At 40.5% G+C, this 19218-nt stretch overlaps 1 long non-coding RNA gene across 1 annotated transcript in view; it reads left to right on the plus strand.

The window, feature by feature from the left end:
• Window positions 1-19218, plus strand: part of LOC307223255 — a 732363-nt gene that overhangs the window by 319934 nt on the left and 393211 nt on the right. The window lies entirely within an intron of this gene.

Here is a 19218-nt window from a genome sequence, read left to right on the forward strand (position 1 = left end):
TTCCCTTTCATAGACTGCAGGCCAATAAGTTGCCAGGCTGTCTGGTTAGAGTCTTGATGGAAGATCTCCAAGAATAATGCAGGGCTCTATGCTGGATATGATTAGTGTCCAAGAAGGAATTTGTGATTCCACAACTTCACCCAGCATGTTGCTGGGTGTATGTGGCCAATGAGTTGCCAATATGATGAGATCTAAATGTTAAATAAGAAAGAAGGCAAAGGCCTTCAAAAAGTCCAAACATTTAGTCTCAGGAAATTGTGTACATGGATCCCAAGGATGCTGGTGATGCATTTCCCTTTTTTAAAAACCATTGTTCTGGGTATTCTAAATGGTTACCATGAACTAGCTTCAGGTAGCCGTGGTGGTCTGACACAGTTGATACACACACACACACACACACACACACACACACACACACATATATATATACACACACACATAACCAAAACACCAAAAGAAATTATTAAAAAAGCATTAGTAAAAATGAAAGAATTTGGTGACGTATCAGGATTTAAACTAAATAAGGACAAATCGAAATTATTAACAACAAATATGGGAGAGAAAGACAAAAATGAGCTAGAGGAAATAACAGGACTAAAAATAGAAAATAAGGTAAATTATTTAGGGATATGGATCACAAATAAAAATACAAATTTATTTAAGGACAATTATGCCAAAAAATGGAAAGAAGTTAAAGGAAACATAGAAAAATGGAATAAATTAAAATTATCATTAGGAGGAAGAATATCTATGATCAAAATGGTGATACTTCCAAAAATTCTATTTTTATTCCAAACAATCCCAATTATAATAGGAGCAAAATATTTTATAAGCTGGCAAAGAGACCTTGCCAATTTCATATGGCAGGGGAAGAAAGCAAGGATAAAATCAGAAGTAATGATGGGCCCAAAAGAAAGTGGAGGGTTCGCAGTACCAAACCTAAGAAGGTATTTTGAAGCAGTGTGCTGGAGTTGGATAAAAGAATGGATATTATTAAAAGATACTGAGGTTCTGATGTTAGAAGGCTGGGACAAAATATATTGTTGGCATGGATATTTATTTTATGGGAAAATAAAACAACATAAAATATTTACGAACCATTTAATAAGAAAGGCTCTATTTGAGGTATGGGAAAGAATGAAAGAGAGAATTGTAGGGAAATTCATGGTGGATTTCCCCACTAGAGGCAACCTCAACATATAAAATTGTATGCAAGTATAGATCTGAAATTGTTGTTTATGGTGAATACTTTTCTATTTTCTAAATTTCTATTTTTAACTTTTCTTTCTTCTTTTATTCTCTTTTGTCTTTTTTCCTTTTCTTTTTGAATATTGCTTTATAGATGTATAAATAATTATGTTCATGTGTATATGTATGAAATTTGTTTTTTTTTAATTTCTTTTCTTATTTGATATCCTTTGTATTCAGTAAAAATTTAATATATTTTTTTAATGTGATTATTATTTTTTAATGTAGTTTAAAAAAATACACAAGAGTGTGATAGAATACACTGGTGACTGAACATCTGACTAGCCCCCCAAACATGGAATGGTTCACTCCCTGTTTCTTAAGTTTAGAAAGTTGCAGTAAGAATTTCAGGTTGGGAAATGTCACAAATATTTTTCAAATAGATAAAATAAGATAGATAACAGTGTATATCAACTGTTTCAGTGTTTATTTTGATGTTGTTGTATTTTGTTTCTTTAAAAAGCTGTGATCATTTCTATAGTTCTAAGTCACCTTGAACTTTACACAGAAAGGTAGGATAAAAATCTTGGAAGAAACAAATAAAGACGATGCTAGAAGTTTGATTCAACAATACAGGAGAAAAATAAAGATTGCTAGTAGTAGGTTAAACCTCTGTTCTGATCCACATATAATTGCTAATTGTTGTGTCTGGCTTGTTTTCCTTTAGCTGTTAATGTCATATTTCTTTCTGAGGAAAATCATTTTGTTTTGCTGGAAGTAGAATTCCACAGATTCTGAGTGGTTTTTAAAATGAATAGCCCCAAAGCAATTCACCAAGATAGCACAATGTCACCAAACCACACTGAATTGCTCCATTTAATGTCCCTGTTTCAGCTGAGTCACAATCTTCAGATTTCTTTTTCATGCTTAATGGTTACAGAATAGTAGATTCTGTCGTCTAGGTCTCACTATGAATACTTTGCTCTAGGGTGGATTTTCAGAACATTGAGTCGCAAAGTCCATGGGAGACAGGTGGACCAGGAGTAAGAAAATAGCAGGTTTTATTGCTGAGAGAGTGGAAAATATGCAAATATCCAAGCTAAGTTTGGCTGCTGAGTGTAGCATTCCTTTTGGTTTGAGCTTATTTTTCTTCTGAAACAGAAACCTTCAAAACAGGAGATCTCATGTCCCAAGAATCCCATCCACCTCCCACCCTGGCCAATGTCCCATTAGCTGCTGTAACTGACAAACTCCTGCAACATTACCCTGCAATAGAGCCTAGGGCTTGCTGATCAGAAGGTCGGTGGTTCGAATCCCCACGACGGGGTGAGCTCCCGTTGTTCGGTCCCTGCTCCTGCCAACCTAGCAGTTCAAAAGCATGTCAAAGTGCAAGTACAAGTAGATAAATAGGTACTGTTCCGGTGGGAAGGTAAACAGCGTTTCTTGCGCTGCTCTGGTTCACCAGAAGCAGCTTAGTCATGCTGGCCACATGACCAGGAAGCTGTACGCCGGCTCCCTCAGCCAGTAATGCAAGATGAGAGCCACAACCCCAGAGTCGTTCGTGACTGGACTTAATGGTCAGGGGTCCCTTTACCTTTACCTTACCTTAACACTCCACCCTCCCAGCAATTCCTCATCTCATCAAGTCACGCTTCGGAACCAAGTTTGCTACAAATACTTTTGTTGCATTTGTGTACATGGTGAAAAATTTATAGTAGTATAATCAAGATATTATCCAGATATAATTGCATATCTTTAATTGTTTTGCTGACTATAAGACTTTCATATAGATTTTTATTAAAGAAGATTAGCTATAGGCACTTGTGCATTTGAGCGTAGCAGCTAATTAACCATTCCCCTTCTAGGTGATCCTTGCAGTCCCTTCCAACTCTAAGATTCTATGATACTATGAATTGCAATCAGAGCAAAAATCTAAGCTCTGTCTCTCCCATAGCCTGTATTAGCCTGCATCCAGCCTAAGGCTATGCAGTTCCTGGAGAGGCGTTTTATCACATCCTTTGTTTTGTGGTTTCCATAGAAAGACTAGCAGGCAACTCCATTCAAGACGGAATTTGCAAATGAAGAACTCTCACATGATGTAAAGGTAAACACTACATGAGGGCTAGCAGAAAACACCAACAGTTATCAATGTGCTAGAGAGCTTCAGTATGCTTCAATTGGATTTTCCAATTTTAAACCCTAAGCAATATACATACATGCATTCTTCATTCCACTGGGCAATTAAAGAATTATACTTTGCACCGTCTACACTGATTGGGAGTGGGAGTGGTTCTGCAGGGTTAAAGATAGGGGGCACTCTTAGCCCCACCTGAAGAAGCTGGGGTTTGACCCTAGAACCCCTGCCATGCAAACCATATGCTCTATCACTGAGCCATGGCCCATAGTTTCTGTGGCGCTGGCTCCTGCAAGAAACCATGTTATGCTAAGGAGAATTAGCCGCTATGAATGAATATCTATTATTGCATGTTGCATCTAGCTAATGTTCTATACTCTATTATATGGTTGTTTCTTAAATTATCTAGCCTTTGGCTAATGCACTAACTTGATTGATTGTCCACTTTTGCAATTCAAGTGTCCACTTCCAATAATAATCACCAATCTCCAGCAATCACTTTTTATTATTCATGCAGCTTTCCGCCAGCTTTTTTCATAAGGTTTTTCATTCACTTTTAAAAAAATATCCCTGAGATTAATTTTGCATCTGTCTTCCCAGTCGTTTTGCAGGTCTGCTACTTCAATCAATACCAATAATTTAAATGAATCCCCAGTTTAAATAAACTCAGCATAGGGTTGTGGGATTTGACACAATTCAAGCCATCCTGTAATATACCTTTGGTATGTCTGCCTTTTTTTTTTAATCACTGAAGCATTATACATAAGTGAATTAAATCACCAGTAGCAATAATTGGCCAATTCCAGCAGCATGTAGAGCAGTGATGCAAAGCCTTTGTATCCTCCTGAAAATATTTATTTTAATTACCAATGGACTATTTATGAATCAGGGGCAACAAAAGTAACCCTCAGTTCATCCAATCATAAGACCTGAAGCTTTAACCCTTTCTTTTTTGTATTTATCTTTATGGATCGCTAGCCAGGTCTGCATGCCTTATCATCTGTAGAGATTAAGATGGCCTGCTACCAAGGGTTTAATAAATCTCCTGCTTTTGCTGCACACCTGAAAAAAAACTAAGGAAGTGTCAAACACTCATATATGACTTTTAGCTATTTTCAGCTTAGATTGTAGCCATTGCACAGTCCTGACTCACGAGCAATCCAAACTCCTGGTTTGTTGTGCTGGAGGGATGTTATATATTTTTACTGATTTTAACAAATTCATATCAAAATCAAATTCCAACAACAGTGGAGTAAAATAAGGCAAAAATAGAAATATTTTTCAGTTTATTACATAATCCAGAAAAGCACGAGTTCTAGAAATCGCACTCAGAGACTTCCTTCCAAACGATACCCCCAAATATATGATAATAAGGAAGGGGGGAGGGAAAAGCCCCCCAGCAATGTATCTTATTGATTTATCATATATTTCCAAAGAGGAATATGTGTCACTAGAGGTTTCATAGAGGAGGTGGAATTGTTTACATAAATGATGAAGAGAAGCCAAGTTGCATCAATTTTATCTGCTTTAGATTGTCTGCAAACCACTCTCTTACAGTGAGTCTGACACTCTGAAAGCGCTATTTCCCATATTCTGTTCAGCCAACATTGTTTCTGAGTGGGTGACTCCACCAATGCAAAGGGATCTGCTATATTTGTTGGTGATATCCCTGCTAGCAGCAGCCAGTGTAAGTTCCTGAAATGTGTTTCTCCCTGCCATTGGCAAATTTTACCATAATTATTCACAGGGCATCAATTGCTTTAAGACGTCAGTGGTACGATTCCATGTTTCTATACAATCTGAATTACTTTCTTATTTTTAAAATTATTAGTCAATGCATAGCGAACAAGACTGTCAAAGACGTCAGTGGTATGATTCCATGTTTCTATACAATCTGAATTACTTTCTTATTTTTAAAATTATTGGTCAATGTATAGCGAACAAGACTGTCAAAGAATTCCAACAATTCAAAGGAAAGGAGGCAGGGAGAGGGGGGAAAGAAAGAAAGAAAGAAAGAAAGAAAGAAAGAAAGAAAGAAAGAAGGAAAGACTTGAGCACAGTCAGATATAAAACAAGGAGATGAAATATACAGTATATTATATGAAAAACAAAAGAAGCAATACAGCACTATTCTAAAACAAGACATAAACAATGGATCAAAGAGTCATACAGACAAAAAAAGTGCCAGATGAAATACTATTAGATGGAATTTGCCATCCATATGGCTGTGCCATTAAATTAGCTACAAAGGATGGAGTGAACCCAATAATTTCTAAAATGCAAAATGGGAGGATCCCAGAAATTAGTCCAATGAGGAATGAGCCATCTCAGTGGGCAAAACAAATTGATTGACAGTTGGGGGGTAAAAATAGGGGGGGAGGAAATTGAATGTTTGAGAATAGTTCACTGCCTCTATCAACTTGAGAGCAAATGTTGTTGTTAGAACTATCTGAAATTGGTCAGCAGATCTTCATGACAGGGCGGAAGGAAATAAGTCCTAATTTTTTTGTCTTGTGGCTAGCAACATTCTACCTTTGTGAAGATAATAAAATGCTTTGTTTGTGATCTGAAAGCGTGTTCTCCTTCATAGAGAGCACGTGTTGCGGTGGGGTCTGGCAGGCCACCCCTCTGTTGCTGGGCGGATTAGTTTGGATGACCATCAACAGTGATTGGGCCATTGGGTTGCTGGGCAAATTTTGGTGTTGCCATTTAGGGGGTTGGACCAAAGGTTATAAAATTAAGTCACGCAGCTCTGACTGGGCTCTTTTGCTGCGTGCATCGGATCACCCACCCACCCACCCTAATTTAGGGCTCCTGGTTGACCTCGCTATGCCTGTCATGGGGTCGCCTGCTTTTGGGGCAAGGGCCTGGTAGGAATTTTGTCCAATTGGCTGATCGGCTGGTGCCATTTTGTTTTTGCCTACTGCGTAGCAAATCGTCACAACTTGTAAGGTTGCGGTTATGCATTATTAAAAAAATTGGTTGGTGGAGGGGTAAGGATTGGCAGTGCCTGCCCCTCCAATGCTGCTGCTGCAAGGAATTCTGTTAAAGGAATCCAGGGGCTTGCCATTCTTTCGTCCGTATCCCTGAATGGGGCTTAGGGCCGTGCAAGTCCCTGGGAGCATGCGGGGGGGGGGGTGAGGGTGTGATGCCCGGCCCCATGCTCACCCCAATATTGGTTTCCCTTACTGGCTTTCGCTGGAATGCGGAAGTCAGTTCTGTCCCTGGGTGTGGGGACAGATAGTCGGAACCAATGCCTAAGCAACCACTCACATTTATGTATTTTAATAAAGTTGTGGCCAAAATTATGCCAAAAACCTTAAACAAAAAATATGTGTGAATTGTGAATTACAGTGGTGCCCCGCAAGACGAATGCCTCGCAAGACGAAAAACCTGCTAGACGAAAGGGTTTTCCGTTTTTCGAGGCGCTTCGCAAGACGAATTTCCCTATGGGCTTGCTTCACAAGACGAAAACGTCTTGCGAGTCTTGCGAGTTTTTTCCCTTTTCCCCCCTTTTTCTAAGCCGCTAAGCCGCTGATAGCCGCTAAGCCGCTAAGCCGCTAATAGCCGCTAAGCCGCTAAGCCGCTAATAGCCGCTAAGCCGCTAATAGCGCTAATCCGCTAAGCCGCTAATAGGGATGCTTCGCAAGACGAAAAAACCGCTAGACGAAGAGACTCGCGGAACGGATTATTTTCGTCTTGCGAGGCACCTCTGTATTTAGGGGTGGCTTGGGGGACCTCGACACGCAACTCCAGCAATCTTAACGAAAACAAATCAACACAGAATGGAATTGGGTGTTCCTGTTCATCTTTTGGGGAAAGTGAAATAAATTAGAAGTGGAAAATTAGGATTAAGCAAAAATATTCTCTATGGTTTCATATTTTCATGATAGTCTCAAATTTGTGACATTTTTTTTAAGTACCAAATGTTTCTTACCAAAGGACAGGATTAAACACGGCATCCTTTTGTTTCATTACAACAATTCCTTATCTTCCCTTTTGAAAATAAGAGCAAGAAGCACAGAACAGAAACATGAGTTAATTACTGTCAAAGAAACTGAAGAGAAGGGGTGGGGGGGAGAGAAATGGGTCTATTAAGTCATTTGGACCATCACTGACACAGCAAAATTAATTTATTTCCATGCCATGGCCAAATTAGCTTTGAACATCCTTTTGGAAACTTCCAGATTCTAATTGACTTTACTGGTCTGTCAAAAGACAATAGTCCTAATTCACCCGTAATCCAATCTCATTGAAAGCAATAAATTTAAATATGTGAAATAATAGTATAGATGGGGATGCCACAATTTACTGTGAGCATAAGGGAGGTCACCTTCTTTTTAAAGCTTAGTGAGTCACTGTTTGGGATAAGAGGATTTTGTGCAAAGTCTAATATTGGCACAATTTTCCCCAAAACAACAAGTTTTAGATAAACTTTTTATCTGTTTAATCATACAATAATCTATCTGATCATCTCTATTCCATAACTTGTTTGATCCCCCAAAGTAAAAGCTATGGTAACATAGAAAGTCTTCTACTGAATAACAACAACAAATAATACTGGTATTCATTTGCTCTGCAGATGTCTTCTTTCTTTGGCATTCACTTGTAGCCGAGTAAGATTGTCTTCTATGAACACGGTTTTAACAGTGAGTCCGTAAGTGACTGTGGAGGCCAATTCTGGATCCACACATCCTTCCACAGTGGAGACATTGGTTTCTGGGAGGGAGTTGATCACGGTGAGGGTTTGCCAAGTGTGCCTTGCTCTTAGCACATTTCTCCCTTTTGACCTGTGTTCAAGTATCTACAAAACCCATGATGCCTTTTGTAAAGGCTGTTCTCCAATTGGAGTATGCGCAGGCCAGTGTTTCCCAGTTGTCGATGTTTATACTACAATTTTTTGCCTTGAGAGAGTCTTTAAACCACTTTTGTTTACCACCAGCATTACACTTTCCATTTTTAAGTTCGGAATAGAGTAGTTGCTTTGGAAGATGATTATCAGGCATCCGAACAACATGACCAGTCCAATGAAGTAGATGTTGAAGAATCATTGCTTTGACACTGGTGATTTTTGCTTCTTCCAGTACACTGGTATTAGTTCGCCTGTCTTCCCAAGTGATATGTAAAATTTTTCAGAGAGATGGTTGATGGAATCTTTCAAGGATTTGGAGATGGTGTTTATAAGTGGTCCATGTTTCACAGGCATACAGTAAGGTTGGTTGTACAACAGCTTTGTAAACAAGCATTTTTGTTTCCCTGCGACTGTCCCATTCCTCAAATGTCCCAGTCCTCAAATGCAGATGTGCTGATGCATACATAAAGGTAAAGGTACCCCTGACCGTTAGGTCCAGTTGCGGACGACTCTGGGGTTGCAGCGCTCATCTTGCTCTATAGGCTGAGGGAGCTGGCGTTTGTCCACAGACAGCTTCCAGGTCATGTGGCCAGCATGACCAAGCCGCTTCTGGCGAACCAGAGCAGTGCACGGAAATGCCGTTTACCTTCCCACCAGAGCGGTACCTATTTACTGGCACTTTGACATGCTTTCAAACTGCTAGGTTGCCAGGAGCAGGGACTGAGCATTGGAGCTCACTCGTGAGGATTAGAACAGTGACATTCCGATCGGCAAGCCCTAGGCTCTGTGGTTGTGCCACCCACAACCCTGTTGACACATACATAGCAGTAGATAAATCAGTCTTGTTAGCACCCCAGTTTGCTCTAGTAGCCTTCTGCTGTCATGGGGTGGGGGACGCTCTGGTGTCACTGTGGCTACTGCAATGGTGTCCTCGAAAGCCAAGGATGAGAGTGGCACATCTTAAGACTAGCCCCATAGGCCCATAGGCTTGCCTTGTGGAAGCACTTTGAGATCTGGCGCAGCATGTTCTTCTCAACTTCCTAAACTTCACATGATGGTTCATAGAATCATAGAATCATAGAGTTGGAAGAGACTACAAGGGCCATCGAGTCCAACCCCCTGCCAAGCAGGAAACACCATCAGAGCACTCCTGACATATGGTTGTTAAGCCTCTGCTTAAAGACCTCCAAAGAAGGAGACTCCACCACACTCCTTGGCAGCAAATTCCACTGTCGAACAGCTCTTACTGTCAGGAAGTTCTTCCTAATGTTTAGGTGGAATCTTCTTTCTTGTAGTTTGGATCCATTGCTCCGTGTCCGCTTCTCTGGAGCAGCAGAAAAGAACCTTTCTCCCTCCTCTATGTGACATCCTTTTATATATTTGAACATGGCTATCATATTACCCCTTAACCTCCTCTTCTCCAGGCTAAACATGCCCAGCACCCTGTGGTGCCCAGAACTGGACACAGTACTCCAGGTGAGGTCTGACCAGAGCAGAATACAGTGGCACTATTACTTCCCTTGATCTAGATGCTATACTCCTATTGATGCAGCCCAGAATTGCATTGGCTTTTTTAGCTGCCGCGCCACACTGTTGGCTCATGTCAAGTTTGTGGTCAACCAAGACTCCTAGATCCTTTTCACATGTACTGCTCTCAAGCCAGGTATCACCCATCTTGCATTTGTGCCTCTCATTTTTTTTTTTTATTATTTTTTTTTGCCCAAGTGCAATACTTTACATTTCTCCCTGTTCCCACATGGCTTTAGTATGCTGGAAACATGTGACTGGGGCCAATCTGATGGAACTTTCACACGTGATGGTTACCCTGCCTTCAGGGAAGTGACAGGAAAGACTTGTGCAATCGGTACTCACAGTCCATTTTAGAGTCACATGAATATAACAAACATAGAAGTGGTTTAGATGTCAATCTGGAAGTGTGAGATTAAGGGGGCCTTAATTCTTGGATGGGACGCAGGTGGCGCTGTGGGTTAAAGCCTCAGCACTTAGGGCTTGCCGATCGAAAGGTCAGCGGTTCGAATCCCTGCGGCGGAGTGCGCTCCCGCTGCTCGGTCCCAGCGCCTGCCAACCTAGCAGTTCGAAAGCACCTCCGGGTGCAAGTAGATAAATAGGGACCGCTTACCAGCGGGAAGGTAAACGGCGTTTCCGTGTGCGGCTCTGGCTCGCCAGAGCAGCGATGTCACGCTGGCCACGTGACCCGGAAGTGTCTCCGGACAGCGCTGGCCCCTGGCCTCTTAAGTGAGATGGGCGCACAACCCCAGAGTCTGTCAAGACTGGCCCGTACGGGCAGGGGTACCTTTACCTTTACCTAATTCTTGGATATCAAAACTATTCTTTCCTATTCTATCAGTGATGCCTTTCTCACACACCAGAGTGGGAGTGAGGAAATAACCATTCTAAAGACTCAACTTTTCTCTCTCTTTGCCTCAGCTGTCATCTTTTCCAGGAAATATTATTTATATAAGAATATAAAAATCATATATTTCTGCAAACCAGTACACCCAGGAATAAGATGGTAAAGGCAAGGTTTTCATCACACAGCCAAACTGCAGCCACATACAAAAAAACAAGCAAACTCGCATTCCCCGAGTGGTGTTTGCTAACGCTTTAGGGTGTTAATTGTACATTGAACAAACTCTAAGCCGGAGGAGCACAATTATAGAGTGCACATATGTAATGCGGCAGAAGTAGAAGGAGAGAGAGCCATTTCTAATACACACCTCAGGGCAACATCCTACAATGAGCACAGAGTTGCCTTGCATCTGGAATTTCAGGGAAATCAAATAAGTTAGCATACTGTGGCAACAGAAATCTCATCTGTTCTGTTGTTCCCCATTTGATCTGTTCCACATATTTTATTAAAAAATGATTTCAGGTATCCTAGCCTAGCTGGAAGCTCTTCAGGGCCTCAAACTGACATTGGAAACTGCCGTCAGTTTGTTGTGCGCTCTCCCTGCATGCAAAATTAGGGGACTACTGTGGTACATCATTCTTTCCCACCTGCTTCTATGGCGACACTTGTTTGTTCCCTTTCATGTGTAGTTTAGGGGTTTTATTTTAATTTTAATTAACAGGTACTTTTATTGACCGCTGACTGTGATGATGGGGGGCTGGAGAGATACAGTTAATTGGAAATAAAACAGGCTGAACTTTCATGCAAACCTACGACTTGGGGAAATTATCATTACCATGTAAATCTCACTCTCATGCTTAGCAATTTAAAAGCGTCTTCCCAAACACCATGTGAAATGGTAGTGTCATTTATTTCCAAACAGCCCAGGAAGCTGCAGAGCACATCGCTGCAATGCCTTCAGGAGAATGATTACCTTGGCAGTAAGCATTTACCATTCTTATTTCCATAGGTTAGGTTAGTAACACTTGCCGTCTACATGATTGGCAATGCTTATTGTACACACTGAGACTGCATACATGTTTCTTATGTTGAGTGCAACCCATGGCGCAATTCTGTTCAAGGTTTAGTTAGCTTAACCTGAAAAGCCCCCCCCCCCAAAGGGTCCAACAGCCCATCAGCACTGTAAGTGGCTGCTGATATAGGTACATGTTTCATTTCAATGTTTGCTCCTATGTGTCACAATCAACAGGAAGCCTATCACACTAACACTCCAGAGTTCCCTTCTGGCTGTGTGCCTCCAGCCCCATCGTTCTGCCCGGACACTGAGGTCCAGTGCTGAGGGCCTTCTGGCAGTTCCCTCACTGTGAAAAGCTAAGCTACAGGGAACCAGGCAGAGGGCCTTCTCGGTAGTGGCGCCTGCCCTGTGGAACACCCTCCCATCAAATGTCAAAGAGATAAACAACTACCTCACATTTAGAAGGCATCTGAAGGCAGCCCTGTTCAGGGAAGTTTTTAATGTGTGACATTTTAATGTATTTTTTAATCTTTGTTGGAAGGCGCCCAGAGTGGCTGGGGAAACCCAGCCAGATGGGCGGGGTACAAATAATAAATTACTATTACTATTTGGGAATCACCCCTCCATAGTATTCCCTTATTCCGAATAGGATTTCCCTTAAAAAAAGGGAAAAGTTGACAGCTATGCACCCCTCCCATCTAAAATGCCAATCTTCTTGCCTGGCATATGGGAATTGGAGGAGCGTGCAAAACAAGGAGGGAAGGAGAAAGTCCTGCTTGGCTCCAGGCTTGTTCCACTTCCAATATAAGAACACAAAGAAGAGCCTGCTGGATCAGGCCAATGGCCTGTAGAGACAGAGCACAGTCACCATGACTAGTAGCCATCAATAGGCCGCTCCTCCATGAATTTGCCTAATCCTCTTTTAGAACCATCTAGGTTGGTGGACGTTATTGCTACCTATGGAAGTGAGCTCCGAAATGTAACTATGTGCAGTACATGGTTAACTGACAGAACTTCCTCCCACAGGAGGCAGTGATGGCCACAAATTGAGATGGTGACTTACAACTAAAAATAAAATGATACATAGTAAGAAAACATCGATATAGCAATAAGACATCCAGCAATTCTATGGAAAGAAGAAGGTTTTCCAGCAAAAGAAGATTGGCAAGTTAAATCAATGGAATATGCTGAAATGGCTAAACTGACATTAAAACTAAGAAGAGACAACAACAAATTTAAAGAAGAATGGAAGGACTTTATTGCATATATGCAAAAGCATTGTACACAGGTCAATACACTGGCAGGATTTTGAAATATAATAATCATAATCATAATTTATTACTTATACCCCGCCCATTGGGCTGGGTTTCCCCAGCCACTCTGGGAGGCTTCCAACAGGAGATTAAAAATACATTAAAACATCAGTTATTTTTTTAAAAAATATATTCCCTAAACAGGGCTGCCTTCAGATGTCTTCTAAACATCAGTTGTTTATTCCTTTGACATCTGCTGGGAGGGCGTTCCACCGAGCGGGTGCCACTACCAAGAAGTCCCTCTGCCTGCTTCCCTGTAACTTTGCTTCTCGCAATGAGGTAACTGCCAGAAAGCCCTTGGCGCTGGACCTCAGTGTACTTGTAATGTGTTTATGAATAAGATAATAAATAAAAGCAATGACTTGCAGACTACAGAGGACATGTAGTGTGAAGAAACACAATGTAACCCAGGAAGGGTTTAGGGGGAAGTTGATTCTTTAAATATTTGGACATGGATATATATTGTTATTGTATAGGTTGGTTATTTTTGGAAAATTAATAAAATATTATATTAAAAAAGACACCCAGAAATTCCACATGTACCCAAAGACACATTTCAAGGTAAGAATATTTTCCACCGACCTCATTACCAAAGCCCTTTTCTTTCTAGTCAAGTTTAAAGCAAGGGCATGTTGTAGCAAAATGGTACATTCTCATTGTGCTCAAAATCACCATCGAACACACAATGGCTCCCTTTGCTGTTTTCCTTATTGGATTTGTTGGAAACCTGATTACACTGAACTGTTTAGCTTTGTTTATTAAGATCAATGAGTTCTGCAGAATGCCTCATAATTGCACATTTGATTTTTATAAGGATCTAATTAGCTACTGCATAAATTACCCTATAGTTAACTTTGCCACAAGACTGCCCCTCTAGCAAGTACAACCAGCTCATTGCATGTGGGTCTTTTTGCCTTGCCTTGCGGTGCCCCTTCCCAAACAATAGAATTTGCTCATGCTGTGAAGCTGTTTGCTGCCTGTATTTTAACCAAGTCTCTGTGAATGACCCAGCCAAAAGCCAAGCACTTCTGAGTCCTACTAATTTCAGTGGGAGAGTTGAGCTTGTACTTTCTTCCTCCAGTACAAATCAAGGTTCCAGCCTTAGCCAGAGTTCCATGCTCTCTGCATTTCTAAAGCAGCCACTCTGCTTTGAAATGAAGAGGACATCTTAAGCTTATCTCGGCTTGAAGCTATAATGACAAACATTTCTCAAATAAGTGGAAGAACGTTATTACTCACTTGGGTGTTTATTATAATAATATTAATCACACTAATTCTTTTCAAAATGATTGCTCAGCTATTAAATGAATCGCTGGAGCCCTTGAAAATTCTACAAAACCCAGCCTAGTAACACCAGTCACCTCTTGCCCTGTATTTCAGTTTGTTCGGATTATCTCCGAGTATACATAGATCAGCAAAAATATTAATCTATTTATTTATTATTTATTTTAAACAGTGAAAAAGGAGAATGAAATGCACCGTAGCTTTCAATTGCTTTCAATTACCATTAAACCTTTTATTTTGAGGCCAATTTGCATAATGTTTCATAAACATGTAGGCAGATTAACCTTTTTAGTTAATTTATTCATTAGCAGTAAAAATTCAAAGCACCTCTTATGAGAAAATAATGTCTTGCTGTTAAATTACATGGAAACAAAGCAATTGGGACAGGCTTGCTGAAGTTTGCCTCGTGTCAGAGCACTAAAGAGTGCAGAGGATAAAGCTTCCCCTGTTAGCACAGTGTTGATTCAATGGCCTGTTTGTGAACAATTAGCAGTATTATAAGAAGATTAGGCAAAGTATTAATTAGAGATGGGTTTAAAAGGTGTTGCCTAGAGCACATACCTTCAAAAACAGAGAGTGACAGGGAGAGTGCCGAAAGGCCATGGTGAGAGAGAGATTATCTACCATGACTCATGCTTTGCATAAGCATTATATTATGAAGGCATTCTCTCTTTAAAAAGAAAAAGGGGAAAATAAAAAGTTGGGGAAATGTGGTCTGAGTGTGTTTGGGGCTCATGCCATATGTAAACATATTAATTTATTTTATTTTTATTGGTAAAAAAAAAAGATATAGAAGAAAAAGTACAGTTAGAAATAGAAATAGGACTTAAAGTCACTAACAGAGCCAAGGATTTAGGAATTTGAATTACCATGAAAAAATATTAATTTATACAAAGACAATTATGTTAAGGTATGGAATGAAATTAAAAAAGACTTGGAAATCTGAAGTAAATTAAAACTTACATTATGGGGAAGAATTTCTACAATTAAATTTCTACAATCAAAATGGTTGTTGTTGTTGTTTGGTCGTTTAGTCGTGTCCGACTCTTCGTGACCCCATGGACCAGAGCACGCCAGGCACTTCTGTCTTCCACTGCCTCCCTCAAAATGGTAGCTGTTCCTTTTTCAGTCAATTCCTGTTCTTAATGGCTTAAATTATTTTAAGGAATGGCACAGGTATTTGGCGAAATACATTTGCCAGGTCAAATTATGTAACAGGAAGTAAAGACATACACTTCCAGACATTAACCTGGTGGCAAGCCAGGAAATAAAAAGGGGCAGGTGGCATACCGTGTTGGCAGAACCATCTGTGGGGAGCGTGGGACGACCAAGCTTTGTTTTTTTGTATAAATTCTGTGATGAGGCAAGTGCCTGTGATGAGCTGGGCTTGTGGCCTGCATAAAAATCAGGAATAACACAGGTCCTCTGCCTTAAGAGGACTGGGTGCTGATAGCTTATCCCACTGAGAAAGGCACTATTCTACATAGGGCACCTAACTATGGATAGAACTGGGCATCAATTTGTGTTTGTCATGGCCTTGAGTGCAGAGCTGGAGGGCAAGTCCGGTGTTGCTGTACAAATGGCTGACAAATTAAATGGGGTTCTTGATCATTAACTTGAGACTAGTGATCCAGAGCCTGTGGAACCTGAGGAACTTCTCTTTTAGATGCTTTCCCCTGAGCTTAATCCACCTGAAGGATCAAATACCTAGTATCTCATGTTCCACCAGCCCCAAAATGCAAGGAACACAGCCGGTGGAAGACACTCGAAAAGTGAGTCAATCCTGGAAGACACAAGAATTACCCACCCGAGAAGAATGGCAGACGAAAGTGATGGACTATAAGGAATTGGCTGAGATGACTGGCAGAATCCGGGACCAAGGAGAAGAGTCGGTGGAAGAAGATTGGAAAAAATTTAAAGTTTATCTTCAAAAATATTGTAAAATTAAGGTTTGTTAGAAAGATGTTGGAAAAAGAAAATTAGGTTGTTTTGGTAGAAATGATATAAAGGATTAAGTAAAAATGAGCTGATGAAATTGACGAAAGAGAGGACGTTAAATTATAATATATTAAATTAAATTACTTAAATGAAAATAAGGTTGGAAGGATTTGCTGAAATAACGATTTGAACTAGAATACAAAATTGGGAGGTGTGAGGAGGTCAAGGAAATAAGTAAAGGAAGAAAGTTATGTAAAGGTTTAATCTGTTTATTTTCTTTTTTAAGTGAATGTATTTTTATTTTGCTGTTGTACTCTTTTTTTTCTTTTTTTTGTATTTTGTATTGTTCTTTTTTTCTTTTTGAAACTTTTAACCTCCGAATAAATATTATTTAAAAAAAGAAAAAAAAGAAAAGTGAGTCAATCCTCACATGCTTACCAAGCTGAACGGGTCCAAAATAAGGCTGGCAGCACTTGTTACTTACCAAAGCTGCTATGGATTAGTTATTCACCAACATGCCTACAAAATGTGTTAGTGGACAGTGGCTGTAATGCTGGAGCACTGTACATGTTGCACAAATATGATATTGAAAGACAATATCCTTCCAGGATGACTTTCAAACAGAGCAAGATAAGGTTGTGTGGAACTCTGTTGGTTCAATTCTTTTTCACCCTTAGATAAAGGTAAAGGGACCCCTGACCATTAGGTCCGGTCGTGACCGACTCTGGGGTTGCTGCACTCATCTCGCTTTATTAGCTGAGGGAGCCGGCGTACAGCTTCCGGGTCAGCATGTGGCCAGCATGACTAAGCCGCTTCTGGCAAACCAGAACAGCGCACGGAAATGCCGTTTACCTTCCCGCCGGAGCAGTACCTATCTATCTACTTGCACTGTGACGTGCTTTCAAACTGCTAGGTTGGCAGGAGCAGGGACCGAACAATGGGAGCTCACCCCATCACGGGGATTCGAACCGCCGACCTTCCGATCGGCAAGTCCTAGGCTCTGTGGTTTAGCCCACAGCGCCACCCGTGTGGGTTACCCTTACTTTTTCATAAATAGATCAAGAACTTTGATGGCAGGGACAGTCATCTTAAGAATTAGACTAGTGCTGGGTATGAAAATTGTAAGCTTTGCCTTGTATTGTCTGCTAACTACTGAACACGAGCACCTTCATAAAAAAATGACATGAGAAATTGTGTATTGTGCAAAATATAGTAATCAAGGGCAGTGTAATTGGATTTAAAGGATAAGAACCTCAGCAACTTGTAATGTTTTCCTTTTAAGAAAGCAGCACTGAATGGTTTACATTTCATGGTCCAAATAATCTGGCAACAATATGGGAGATAGATAAAGCTTTGATGAGGGGATTGCCTAGAAATACACCCAACTATGTGAATGTGGAATAAGATAAGATAAGAATATTTAAAAGACTCAAAGAAGATGGAGAAAGTGCATAAAGAAAACCATATTTGGATATTACTGGAAAAAAATACTAGAGGCTGAATAGCAGCTAGTTCAAACTGACACAAGTAGAGTGAATAAAAGTGTGCTGAAAATCAGGAATTAGGAACAACTGCCATAATCCATGAGCATTGGCCATGTTGGTTGGGGCTGCTTGGATATGACGTTGGACAACTTTTGGAGGGTCACAGGTTCCCTGTTCCTGCTGTATATGAAACAGAAGTACTTTCAGTTGGTAAATAAGGCTAGGAAACTAAACTAAACACCTTTATTTCCTCTGTTAATGGTTGGGGGGGGGGAGAGACAGTTCTATCTGCAACACATAATGTTGAACTTCTACATGAATGTGAAGCCTCCTGTTCTGGAAGAAGAAGAAGAAGGAGAAGGAGAAGGAGAAGGAGAAGAAGAAGAAGAAGAAGAGGAGTTTGGATTTGATATCCCGCTTTATCACTACCTGAAAGAGTCTCAAAGCGGCTAATATTCTCCTTTCCCTTCCTCCCCCGCAACAAAGGTGAGGTGAGTGGGGCTGAGAGACTTCAAAGAAGTGTGACTGGCCCAAGGTCACCCAGCAGCTGCATGTGGAGGAGCGGAGACGCGAACCCGGTTCCCCAGATTACGAGACTACTGCTCTTAACCACTACACCACACTGGCTCTCTGAGGTAGGACCAGAACCAATAGCTTCAAGTTACGAGAACAGAGATTTTGACTAAACATAAGGAGGAATTTTCTGATGGTAAAAACTGTCCAACAGTGGAATGCACGCCCTCAGAAAGTGGTGGTTTTTAAGCAGAGGTTGGATGGCCATCTGTTGTGGATGCTTTAGTGGAGATTTCTGCATTGAAGGACATTGGACTAGATGACCCTTGGGGTACTTCCCAACTATACAATTGTATGATTACACGATTCTATTAAAAAAACAGCTATTTAACAGTGCCTGGGTTGGGGTGGGGGAGAACAAATAGAGAATGATAAATAGATCAATGGATAATAGCATAAGAGATTTGAGGAAACTATGAAACTTTTAAAGGCAACCAATATGTGGGGCATAGAATCATAGTGATCAAAAGTGCTCATTATTTATATATAGTTTTAAGATGGAATCATTTTAGCACATAACAACTTTTAAAGTGTGATAATAGCAACAATAGCACTGCAAATGGTATGCATTGACAGGAAAAAGAGAAATTATAAATCTGTGCTGGAAAGGCAACAAAGCCAAAGGGTATTGGGAAATAGTTGATGAAACAATACAGACAATGTTAAGACCTTCCTCAGCACATGCCCCAGTGGTGCATTTGTTAAATAATGTAAAGACCGGTGTTGCAAGAGATAAAGAAGTGGTAGTTTTAAATCTTATAGTAACAGTGAGTCTTGCATATGTAAGGCACTGGAAAGCAGAGTAATTCTGTCTAAGAAAGTGTCGCTGTTAAAAATCTTACAAACCATCAAAATGGTAAATCTAAATGTGTACAGAGCACAAATAAAAAAACAGTAGGTGTCAGTGTAGTAAGTTTGATGAATGGGATCCTGCCATAAATTACATTAACCAGGGAACTACAAGGACAGATAATACAAGGAATTTATTAACTTTGTATTGAAGCATAAAATGATGACAGGCAGTGCTGAATCTGCATCTAAACTATTGTGTGTGTGTGTGTGTGTA

The sequence above is a fragment of the Podarcis cretensis genome (assembly GCF_951804945.1).
Source record: "Podarcis cretensis genome assembly, chromosome: 1".
NCBI classification, from domain to species: domain Eukaryota; kingdom Metazoa; phylum Chordata; class Lepidosauria; order Squamata; family Lacertidae; genus Podarcis; species Podarcis cretensis.